The sequence below is a fragment of the Mauremys mutica genome, chromosome 3 (assembly GCF_020497125.1).
Source record: "Mauremys mutica isolate MM-2020 ecotype Southern chromosome 3, ASM2049712v1, whole genome shotgun sequence".
Taxonomy (NCBI): Eukaryota; Metazoa; Chordata; order Testudines; family Geoemydidae; genus Mauremys; species Mauremys mutica.
In genome coordinates this window covers 197,123,348-197,135,963 of record NC_059074.1, presented here as the reverse complement: position 1 = coordinate 197,135,963, position 12,616 = coordinate 197,123,348, and the positions used below count along the sequence as shown (strand labels likewise).

The following is a 12,616-nucleotide window of genomic DNA, read 5'->3' as shown; positions in this document are numbered from 1 at the left end:
TTGTCAGTATATTGACAATATGCTGCCATGTTGCATGAGAGAGAGAAATATGGCTGATGGGATCCCCATTAAAAAGTAGTGAAGCAGAAGTAAAAAAAAAAACACCTTAACAATCGAAGAATTACTTTTGCAGTTTTCTCTTTCTTTCCCACCCTTTTTTAGCTTCTGTTCATGCATTCTGTTAACATGCTTACCATTTAAAAATAGATTAAAGGGCTAATACCGTCATTGATTTTATCAGCTAGAACTGCTTTTACATAAATGGAAAGAAATTTGTTTTCTCACTAAAATTAGTACATGCATATGTTTTGGGATGCGATCCTTTAAACTCTGCTCTATGAAAGTGAAGCTCACAGGAATAATACAGTATTTAGCATTCACGTAATTAATTTTCTCAATTCCAATGTGAGGGGTACTGCAGTACTGCCCCCATTTTACAGAGAAGAAAACTGAACCGGAGGGGTGAAGTGACTTGCCCAGTCTCTGTAGTATTTTAATGACAGATCCAGGATTAAAACTAAGGCATGAATTACGTTCAGCTGTTTGCTCAGTCCCCCAAACCATACTGCCTCTCTGCTTTAATTGCAAGCTACCAGGTCCACACAGTGAAGAATTGATCATCTCGTTAAACTTTAAAGGTTCTGAGCTCTCATGGATCTTTAGGACCAAGCAGATCTCTTTGGGACAGTGGTTTACTGTTATTTCAAGAATGTTCTATACACTATTCCCAAAATGCACATCAAAAAGCCCTAAGAACTCTATTGTGACTACTATGCCCTTGATGTCAACAAACATAAGACACATTATTCAGCATTTTGTTTTAAAAAATGAAAACTGTGCTCTAGGAATTATTTGGGAGGAGTTCTGTGGCCTGTACTATACAGGATGTCAGACTAGATGAGCGCCAGCACCCCTTATAGCCTTGGAATCTGTGGAATTTTTGAATTTCTAATCACTGTTACAACACAATAGAGCCAGGCACCAGCACCATTAATGCATACAGGTACGCTTCGGACTACAGCCATAACATCACCGGGGTTGGTTCCTGCCTGCTTTGTTGCTGCTAGTGCCAAAATCACAGCTGCTTCATGCCTTTGTGTTTTAGCTCTGTTTGAGGATTATGTTATCAAATACTTCCATGGCACTGGCACGAGGAATTCATTCTTCAGTGCTTACAATGACAGGTGGGAAATTTGTGCAGAAAAAAATGTCAATTTTTTAAATGAATGTAAACCACTACATACATTTGCAGCTCTATGGGCTATGACCTGGGAGGAAGGGTGGAATGAGGTGCTGGCTTTGTGGCTGAAAGGTGTGTCTTTGTGTGGTCAGTTGTGGTTCAGTATATCACTGACAGACACAAGATGAGAGAGTAGGAGGAAGCATCCTTGTAGGTCCTGGGTATTGCAGGATGGAGAAAAGAAAAGGTTCTGCTGCTCCTTACCTGTTTGCTTTCAGTGCCATGGAAGAAACTTGCTATCTTTGACTCTCTAGTGCAGTGGTTCTCAACCTGTTTGCCATTGTGGGTCACATATGCAGCCCACAATGTGTTATATGGGCCACAGCCAATCCCAGAGGATTCAGGGGGCCTGGGGTCTTCGGTGACGGGGGGCCCCCGCTGCCGAATTGACGCCGAAGACCCGGCACTTCGGTGGCAGGTCCCGGAGCGGAAGGACCCCCTGCTGCGGGTCTTCGGGGCACTTCAGGGGCGGGAGGTCCTTCCGCTCCGGGACCCACCGCCAAAGATCCAGAGCGGAAGAAGCTTCGGGGGCCCAGGCCCCACAAGAGTGTTCCGGGGCCCCCGGAGCGGGTGAAGGACCCCGCTCCAGGGGCCCCGAAAAACTCTCGTGGGGGCCCCTGCGGAGCCCAGGGCCTGGGACAAATTGCCCCACTTGCCCGCCCCTCTGGGTGGCCCTGTCCAATCCTACCTGTGTGGCCCTGAGGATGTCACATCAGCTGCAGCTGGGGGCTGATGGGGCCACAAGCAGCCCACAGGCCGCAGGTTGAGACCCACTGCTCTAGTGCAATAAATATGGAAAGGCAGGAAGAGGCCATCAGTCCTATCCAGAGATTTGAAAGAGGTCATTGCTAAACAGGATCAGGCCAATGGTCCACCTAGTCTAATATCTTCTGAGTTAGCGTTTGTATGGAGCAGTGGGCACCAAAAGTGCTCCAGATACTAATTTCATATACAGACGACGGCCTGAAAGTGTGATTTAGTAATTAGCTCATAGAACAGTAGCAAGTATTAAACTAGTCAGGTATTTCTGCATAGTGATAACACTCTGCCTGCCTATGTGTTTATAGAGCCCTGTCCACACATGTGATGCTATAGAAATAATAGTGTCTTATTTTAATGATGTTACATGCCTCCAATGTTTTGCACGTGTCTTTGGCAACAGAGACATTAGGAAACTGTATTAAAAAGACCCAGCTAGCCATTTGGGTCCCTGAAAACTTTTGATTTTGATTGAATGAACTGTATCGTTTTTTCTCTTCCCATCACAGAGGAACAGTAGGAGAGAAGAGAACAATGGGGTGAAACGTGAACGGCAGTCATTAGCATTGTATGGCATCATTCTAACTATCGGCAGAAAGCGCATCGGAAGGTGCCCCATGGGATGGGAGGGGCAGGGAAATAAGGGAAAATGAATCTTTGTTTTAATTCCTCTTAATTCTCAATTGCATTTTGTTCTGTAAACCTGGTTTTTCTGAAGAAGCTTCCCTACTTTGGTCATGATGTCCCACTTCAAACAATCTATTGCATTGTCCTGGCAATTACAACAACTTCTAGGTCCTGTATAATATTGGAGATGCTTATTCCCCCCCCCCCCCCCACATCACGAGCCACTGAATCTCATTTCCCAATGAGGGCACATCATCCAAGCAACTGGTGGGAATGGGATTGTTTTGCATTCTCGGGGATAAATTTGGGGATTTGGTTTGAGGACGTGGACTGCCACAAAGCATCGTAAACCACAGAACACTGTGTATCTTAGGACTTTTAAGAACAGCTGTTCCAAACGATCACTATATTGATAGTGAAGTTATTGCACAGTGCCCACCTCCAGCAACATCAGTTAGGAATTCCTGACTGCTCGTGCCAGTGCAAAATAGTTAGAGCTTTCAGAACAAAGACCCCTGCCACTATGGAGATAGTCAAAGAGCGAGGAGGAGTGTTTCCTAGTGCACAGTAGACTCCAACCTATGCTTCACACTATAAGCTTGGAAATCTGGATGCTTCAGGGTGTCGTATTGCTGTATTGCTCACTGGGAGAATGGAGACATCTATTGCCCATTGCTGATCTCTTTAAATCTTGAGTATGATTAGCATATCCTTTGCGTTGTATGTGGTCATAGCACAGCATGTGATGCAAAGTAATGCCACGTGACCTAATGCAGTTAGTGCATCAGTTCTCTTCTCTGCTAGTGAATTTGCACTTCTAAAAGTAAATAATTATTTTAAGTGGGTACTTAAAGTATCTGTGGGCAACTAATATTTTGCACAGCCTGTGAGTAAGGGAGGCTAACAGACATTCTGCATCCAGCACGTCTTTAAATATAGTTTATGGCTTTAACAAATTCACTGTACCTTGTGTCAGCCCTCATTATATTTTCTACTGCGTATGCATGATTTTTAAAAATGCAATTAACAGTTATTTGGTTAAGAATGTTTTACCATATGTCATTTGTTCTGCCAGCAAGTGCTGCATTCAGAAAAGAGGGCTCATGTACATTTTTTCAACAGTACTGTAAATGAAATTGATACACAAGACTGAAGGAACGCACAGCATATGTCCAGGGTTTGATGTTCTGCAATATATAACGATGTTAAAAACAATTAGAGCTTTTTTCTTTTCTTTTTTCCTGAGAATCTGGTTTTGCTTGAATATGTACACTCTTTCCCCCAGTCCTGAAATGATTACTGATTGGCTTGCAAAAAAAAAAAATAAAGTGAAAGGAGACTGAAATGTATTGGCCCTATTCTGATCAATGCATTTGTGCCAAATTCACACGGATATAACTGTGAACCCTATATGTATATAAACAGTTTGACGGCTGCTGGCATTTGCAGGTTGATTAGAAATAATGATGGGACAAACCAGGATCTAAAACAAGACCCCCGGATTTCTCTGTGGGAGTGTGGCCACTAGCAGTGCCTGACACCTTCCAATAAGCTGCTTTTATGTACCTCTATCATTGGAGCCGCTTGATGAGCCCAGGGGGGAGGAGGGCATTGTCTGCAGTCACTTCCTGTGGCATTGTTAGGGAACACGGGGCTGGAGCTTCCAAAGCTTTTGGATTTCTGTTTGGAGGCTAGTAGATATTTCACTTTGAGCATGATCACTTTTTAAAGAAACTAGGTTTCAGATGTAATTAATCCTGTTAGTTCCTGTTAAAACAGTGCCAGGATTGTACTATACTTGCTCTGTTGGGTCAGAATGCATTTTGGACATCCCTTCCTCTACCCTTAGATGCTTCTATGCCTCTTCCTTTTCCGTTCCTGTTAGCTTGACCAAAGGTATCTTCGGGACCCCACATAGACCCCAGCCCTAAATGTTATTTTCCTTCTGTCCCTGCATTTGTGTTTGGCTGATTCCAATTGCAGCAGTCAAAGGACCGGCAGATTATGTATGATGCACATACACTATGTTTCATTATCAAATGATTTCTCTTTAAATAGCCTGTCATAATAGAACTGATACCGTCTCTGGGGGGAAAGATAAATGTATTAGGTCACAATAATGTTAATCCTCCATTTGTGTGTTCTCTTTAAAAAGGCAAAGATTGAAGGGCTCCCTTTGTTTGTCGAGCTAGGGAAACTCCTCCATAAAGCATTTGGAAAGTCAATTGGTGTGAGCTTTCCAAAGCCTGGTGGGAAACTGTCTGGGCCAAATCTGCAGCTAATTTAAACGGTCACAGCTCCATTGAGTGTGGCTGAGGTAGGACAATATCCCCAAGTCATGGATCTGGTCCTGCGTATTTAATTCTGAAGCTGTACATGTCTGACTGTCACAGTCGTCCATGTACAACACTAGAGAACGGCAGGCTGCTGCTAGCTAGTATCCTGTGCCTCTCAAACATTAGTGAGACTGAGGCTCAGCAAGGAGCAGAGAAGGAAGATCAATGCGAGAGACTGATTAAAGGGGTGTGTTCAAAAATATACAGAGAGACAAGCCAATCTTTAAACTCCTTGGCAATACTGACTGATACTACAAATAATTAACTCCAAACAGATTTCAGGTTAGAGGCTGTCCTTATAACCCGTGGCGGTAATTTCATTGCTACCCTCGCTTAACCTTGGTTCTCTTTAACAGCAGTGATTCTTTGAAGCTGTGGAACTTTTGCCTGAGGCCTCTGCAGCAAGTGTGAAGCACAGGCAGGAAGTGTAGAGTAAGAAAATGTATGAGTTGGTTAAATCTTAACAGTCCCATTTTCAGTCATGAGTGTGTAGCTTGGTTTCCTTGCGTCTTTTGTTCATGTGGCTTTGGGGTTGCATTTGTTTAGGATTTTTTAATAAAAAAAATTAATAAAATGATGTGTTAGGCGATATGATTCTGAGCTCTTTGGTTATTGCTGGACCGGTGCACCCTGAATGCAGCCACTATTGATTTTGCTGGAGCTACGGAAGTAGAGAGTAGGATCTGTAGAATAAATATCAGAAATGGATTAATGCCACTATAACAGGGGTTTTGGTTAACAACTAACATTTTATCACAGTATGTTCTGTGTAGAAAATAGAACCCCCTAAACAAGTGGGTTTTGCATCCAAATATTAGCATATGCTTTCAATGTTCCAGTTGAAAAAAGTGCTTATTCTACAATTAGGAGCAGCAATCTCCAGCTAGTGATTGCTCTGATGATGGACAAGTTTCCTTTCATACAGGCTCACAAAGGAGATGTCTGAGACACTGTCTGTAATATTGGGTCACATATTATTCACTACAGCTAACTGTAAATCTTTCTATGACGCACTGAAAAGCCTCTTTGTGAATTAACACTGTTCTGCTTTATGCATTTGATTAAAAAAGATATTTCTCTATATGCCGTGCATGTCTGCTTTGCTTTTAAAATTACAAAGTTAGCAGAATATGTTGGATATATTTTCTTGGGGAATAGGGGTTTTTATCATATGATTCATCAAGGATTTGCCTTACCCTGACATTTGTGATATAAAGGAAAGTCAGAAAAATGTAATTTTCTTGATCAAAAAATATGTTTTTACTTAAATGCAAATAAATGTAGTCTGTTGCTTGCAAAATATATGGTATAGTGGCTAAATAGGTTAACACATGTCTCTTTTGTTAATCTGAGATTTACATGCTGAATTTGCTTATGAATCTGTTGTTTTTTCTTTTGTCTGTGCCATACATCTGAAAACTTAAACTAATGATGCCTTCATACTACAATGTTTGTTAAAGCAAAATGTTAATAAAACTTGTTCGAGGACAAGACTGCATTGCTTGTGTTTTTCTAACTTTGCTGATTATGCAACAGTCAATTTTGTGATTAATACTGTTCATTTCAGATTTTGAATCTGGTTGTAAATATGCACTTCAGATTCCTCATTTAAATGTATCTGTCATCTGCTAGCTATTTCTTGTAAGAAAACGATAAAGCTGAAGGATTTTATTTTTGGAAGACAATAATTGGCAGTGATTTAAAAGCTTTTCAGCTTAAAGGGGGAAAGGTTGATCAGTTTAATCATATTACTAAACTAGAGACTTTATAAAAATCCTGGCTGATATTCTGATCCTGATTCTCTGTCACTCTGCACCTTATGTAGTTTTTTACATCAAATCAAAGTGAAAAAGTGCTGCAAAATCATAATGGTAACATTTCACACCCATTTTGCACTAGTGTAAATGTCAACACAAAATACAGAATGGAGAATCAGGCCTATTGTGTGGTGGCGGGGGGCAAGATTTTAGTTATTGACTAGTGATTTTATAAGAGCACTAGTGTTCAACATTTTCTAAAAATCAGACCATTTTAAGGTGTCTGAAGTTGGGCACTAAAATCACTAGTCAAGTGTAGAGAAGAGAATGGAAAACAAAAGAATACTTGATAGTGTGATATAAATCTTGTATTGGCCTGATTGGCACCTTCATGTATTCTATATGCCACATATTTTACAGAAAAGAACTACTATAGAAATGTTTTAGAGAGGGAATGTTTATTGTTGTTGGGATTTTTTCTACCCCTCCACCCATAAGCATGGGCTGAGTAACAAGGAGTCAAACTATATACAGTAGTTTGCTGAGATATAGTTTTCAATGCATAAATGTCATTGTTTCAATGGCCAGAAACTTCCAAATCTAGAAGGATGCACCATCATTATGAAGTTCGAAAGCCTGTCTTTCCAGTGATCTAAACGAAATGTTATGAAGTCATATTTTTGACGAAAAAAAAAGAAAAAGGACGTTAAATCCATTATTCACGAAGGACCAAAAATCATTCATCTCATATCTTTGGCAGGTTGGGAGAGAAGCTCCACTTTTGGAAAAGTAAGAAAGAAACAATCCTCTAGCAAGGTAATTAAAAAAAAAAGGCAGCTATTTAAAGCTGCTTAGAGGTTTGGAACATTACAAGGTCTTCCAGTGGAGACGGATTGCTGGGCAGAGCCAGATGAGATAGGGAGACACATATGGTAAATGCACTTTATCACATATCTGCAATTTATTATGCGAGTCTGCAATTTGTCTCAAGCTGCCACCTCCGCACAAATTATGTTGACATAGGGAGGTGGCAGAATAAATGTGGCTGGGCTGGTACGTTTCCATGGCAGTTTTGTAAGACTGATATTCAAAATGTTGACAGTGGAGTTCTCTAAGGGAATGTTTCCGGGGATCGATGCTGTAGCAATCGATGTACTGGGCGTCGATCTAGCGGGTCTAGTGAAGACCCGCTAAATCAACCACAGATTGTTTTCCCATTGACTCCGGTAGTCCACCGGAATGAGAAGAGTAAGGGAAGTCGATGGGAGAGCGCAGTAAGTTGACCTCAACTACGTCGAATCCAGCTACATTATTCTCATAGCTGGAGTTATGTAACGTACATTGACTTACCCCTGTAGTGTAGACAAGGCCTAAGTGTTTGCAGACTACTGAATGTCAAAGGTGAGGTGCTAAGGCCCAGACCCTCAAAGGTATTGGCACCTAACTCCAGAGCCATCCCTTGGGTATGGTGAATCGGGGTGACCGCTCTGGACCCCGTGCTTTGGGAGGGCCGCGTGGGTGGGGAGGTGAGGTGAGGTGAGCGAGCGGGGTGAGGAGGCGAACAGGGGAGATGAGTGGCAGGCAGGCAGGGGGGCGAGGAGGAGCCTCCCTACCAGAACCTCCCCCACCCCACCAGTGCCTCCTGCCCACCAGCAGGCCCCGCTGATCAGCACCTCTGCCTCCCTTGCTACACCTACCACCTGCCACGGATCAGCTGTTTCGTGACATCAGGAGGCGCTGGAGGGAGGATATATATATATATATATATATATATATATATATATATATATAATTGGAGATATACCCATCTCCTAGAACTGGAAGGGACCTTGAAAGGTCATTGAGTCCAGCCCCCTGCCTTCACTAGCAGGACCAATTTTTTTGCCCCAGATCCCTAAGTGGCCCCCTCAAGGATTGAACTCACAACCCTGGGTTTAGCAGGCCAATGCTCAAACCACCAAGCTCTCCCTCCCCCTGAGGAGCGAGGGCGCAGCACACTCAGGGGAGGGGGTGGAACTGGGCGGGGCAGGGGCAGGGCGGGAAGGGATGGGGCGGGGCGGGGCAGGGTGGGGTGGGGGCAGGAAGAGGTGGAGCGGAGTGGGGATGGGAAGAAGCAGGGCAAAGGTGGGGCCTTGGGGAAAGGGGTGGGGTTGGGGGCGGGGCCTGGGCAGATTCAAAATTCGTTGTCTATAGCCCAGGCCCCACCTCCCCCTCAGGATGACCCTGCCTAACTCTAATTCATTTCAATAGGAGTTAGGCACCTAAATACCTTTGAGGTACTTTGGGCCTAAATCCCTCCTGTGATATTCAGACACCCTTGTCTCCCATATGAGTTAAGGAAGCTTAGCAGAAGCCTCTGGCTACCATGGAGGAGCTGATGTTACATGTGTAGGTATATATACATGTCTGTTCAAAGACTACTGCTCCTAAATGAGCTGAGAGCACTTTTAAGCTTGGCGTTGATTTTTTACCCATGTAGTAGAAAACTGCACAGAAATGCATGTTTGTAAAGATGCTTTTTTAACCTTTATCCATTCCTGGAGGTGAAAGCTGTACTGTCGGATTTTAATGAGTCTTGTATCTCCTTATTTCTTAAATAAAAATATCAGGAGATGTTTAAATACCCAGATAGCGCGTTCCACTAGAATGATCAGCAACACTTTGCAGTAAGTGGCAAATCACTGTTAATTTCTTTGGAATTCACTGATAAAACATTAATCATAATGAACTCCTCTGGGGAAAAAACAGTCCCTATTAAAATGCAGCCAGTTGAGGAGGTACAAAGCCTACCGTAAAACAGAAGATATGCTTAATGAGTGTACTCCAAATCGGTGTACACGTGTGATTACCGTAAGTGGTCACTGTTGACTTCCTTGGAAATTGTGCACACCTGAAAAATCAGTCCTTAGATGTCTCTGCATGTCTGAGGTGGGTAGCTGTAGCCATACGTACCTGAGTGAAGATGGTGACTTTAGTGAATAATATTTAATTAATACAGAGTGGAACAACTTCAAAAAGCGAGATTGAGATAGAGTCACAGAATATCCCATCCTCCAGTGATTAGGACACTTTGAGAGATGGGAGACCCCAGTTCAAATTCCATCTTGTCATCAGGTAGAGGGGGGAATTGAAGTGACATCTCCCACGTCCTGGTTGAGAATGCTACCTACCTGGGGGAGTTAGCTGTGCTCAAAGCACACCTAGCAGATAAGGCCATGCAAGCGAGTTAGCTGGGTCAACCTGTATCTTCACCTGTGGTTTTAGGATCGCAATGGGGCTTAGCTGGGAGATATGCATGCAGATGCATCTGTACAGCAATAGTGCGCATGCCCTCAGGTAGAAACTTAGGCCATGGCTACACTTGCAAATTTGCAGCGCTGCAGCAGGGTGTGAAAACACACCCTCTCCAGCGCTGCAAATTGCGGCGCTGCAAAGCGCCAGTGTGGTCAAAGCCCCAGCGCTGGAAGCGCGGCTCCCAGCGCTGTACGTTATTCCCCACAGAGAGGTGGAGTACGGACAGCACTGGGAGAGCTCTCTCCCAGCGCTGGCGCTTTGACTACACTTAGCGCTTCAAAGCGCTGCCGCGGCAGCGCTTTGAAGTGCAAGTGTAGCCATAGCCTTAGGCAACTAGGGAACTTTAACATTGCAAATTCAGGCACTGCATAAGTTTAGGTGCCTACGGGTGTTTTGTGGATCGCAGTAACCCCTAAATTTGGGATTTAGGTGACTCCCATTCTGGAGCTAGAGCTTATCGCCTACAGTGAGCTCTGGATCAGACCTTCTACGCTGTTTGCCTTGCCTCTGTAATTGCATTCATCCACACACCTGGATACACAAGTTATATTTTTGAAGTAATTTTTTTAACTGCGCTAGTTTACACAATGGTAAATACAGCAACGGCCATCAGTGAAGAAGAAGGAGGGAGAGATGAGGGGACTGAAGGAGCTTTTCAGAATCCTTATGGTGCTTCTTGATCCAGGATAAGGATGCCTCGCAGTATATATCATGAAGTCTTTGTCACGTAGCAGATGTAATGGGACATGAGGTGGGCAGGATGTAAAGTTGCTGATCAATGTAGTTGTTATGGTCTTGCACAATCTGGTTGTGTTGGCCCGTATCATCTGGAAGTGATGTCACAGAAAGCCTGGGATTACTGCTGGATGATGATTATGTTTTATTTTAGTGATTAGATCATTAATCTTTATTTAGTGGCTGAGACGACTGAACTGTTCCCATCGCTCATCTCTCTCCTACCTGGAAATGGTTACATTTTCATGTTAATGTGATGCTTGTGAAAAGCCCTGAATTTCAGGCTGACTTCAGTGAGAGCTGAGGGCACGCAACTCCTCACCAAATCAGGTTCTTATAGCACAGATATTATCTATCTCCTACTGAACCACGGTAGAGTGCAAGCTTATGGATTCTTTGAAATGCCTCCTCTAAGCCGTGCTCTCTCCACGTTTATCAAGTCCTTGCCCTCTCCACTGAGCCAAGTGGTGAGTTATTATGGTGGTTTTGTGAGACGAAACTGAAATCAGACTGCAAACACCAACTCATTTCACATAGGCCTGCAAGGAGAGACGTTGGATGGGCATGTATTTCGATCACTGCCCTTTGAGGATGGATTTGAAATGGTAACCTACAGGTAAAACATCTTTATCCCCTTTCCCCAGGAGTTCCCAGGAATCATCTTTTTGAAGTAGGATGAAAGTAATTTTCATGTGTCAGAGACAGAGAATGTGATCCAAGAGTTAATCCAATCATCAATCAGTAAGAAATACCAGAAAAGATCCAGGATCCAGCTGGCCAATCAGAGGGGTGTTGTGAAATTAAATGCCCTCCGCTAGCCTTCCAGTGATGTCACCCCATCTCAGCGCCAGAATGGGATTTATTTTTATTTTTGCAGAGGAAAAGGAAATCAGAGACCAGCTGCTGAAATGAAGTAGATTACTGATCCCAAATGCCACTGCCCCCCGACATATTGTGATGATGAAAATTTCAATGTTAACTAGTGAATGCTCCAACAGCACTTCTCCTCATACAGAGGCTGTGGCTGACTAACACTCATTGAAGGTGAATGGTGACACATCCACTCAGAAGCCACCAACATCAGTGCCTTCAGCGAGCGTTTCTGTGTGGTTATTTCAAGAGCAGCTGCAGGTGCATTACTAGAGTGAAAATCCCTTTGTTCAAGAGACAAGAGGATTATTTGATGCCCCTAATTAGAGAGAGAGAGAAAAAAACAACTAGGCAGCATCTTTTACTGATGCTGTTTACTCTGGCCATGAATGCAGTCACTACCCCATGTACTTTACTGTGATTACAGCGTCTGCCTCTGCTTGGGCAGCACATATACTAAAATTGGAACGATACAGAGACGATGTGCATGGCCCCTGTGCAAGGATGGCATGCAGATTCATGAAACAGTCCATATTTTGTATTGCTTCTGCCCCCATGCTATCTTTGCCTCGTTTTACATTGAAGTAAATATAGGAGCTTTGGTGCCAGAGGATCTCATTGGAACCTACTTTGGGGCCTCGGTCTTGGCTATTCCTGTCTAGTCCATGCTCTACACCATCGGTTATCAACCTATTTACCACTGTGGGCCACATATGCAGCTCTCTCTGTGTTATGTGAGCTGCAGCCACACAATATATATACTAGCTGTATAGGCCTGAGGATGTCACATGGGCCGCAGCTGTGTGCTGATTGGGCCACGGGTTGAGAACCACCGCTCTACACTCTTTATCATAGTCAGAGGAAATGAACATGTATGGTAAGATTTTATGAAGCAGCCATGTGTCAGGGCACTACTCAGTCCCCAGTGAGATTCCCTTTCCTCTGGTGTGCGGGTGCTCAGAGGACGGCCTCTAAATTGATTGCTTGCAGAGGAAGGA

The 12,616-nt window shown here is 43.5% G+C and overlaps 1 protein-coding gene and 1 non-coding gene across 4 annotated transcripts in view; both read left to right on the top strand.

The window, feature by feature from the left end:
- MACROD2 (mono-ADP ribosylhydrolase 2) overlaps window positions 1–6,445 on the top strand; it is a 1,343,640-nt gene extending 1,337,195 nt beyond the window's left edge. For all 3 annotated transcript variants that reach the window (XM_045009265.1, XM_045009263.1, XM_045009264.1), the window contains exon 19: window positions 2,509–6,445. The gene's annotated coding sequence lies outside the window, so the exon portion shown is untranslated. The remainder of the gene's footprint in view (window positions 1–2,508) is intronic.
- Window positions 6,446–12,054: 5,609 nt separating this feature from the next.
- On the top strand, window positions 12,055–12,157 carry LOC123367717. Its single transcript, XR_006578604.1, has one exon. It is a non-coding gene; the product is annotated as a U6 spliceosomal RNA (small nuclear RNA).
- The last annotated feature ends 459 nt before the right edge of the window (window positions 12,158–12,616 follow it).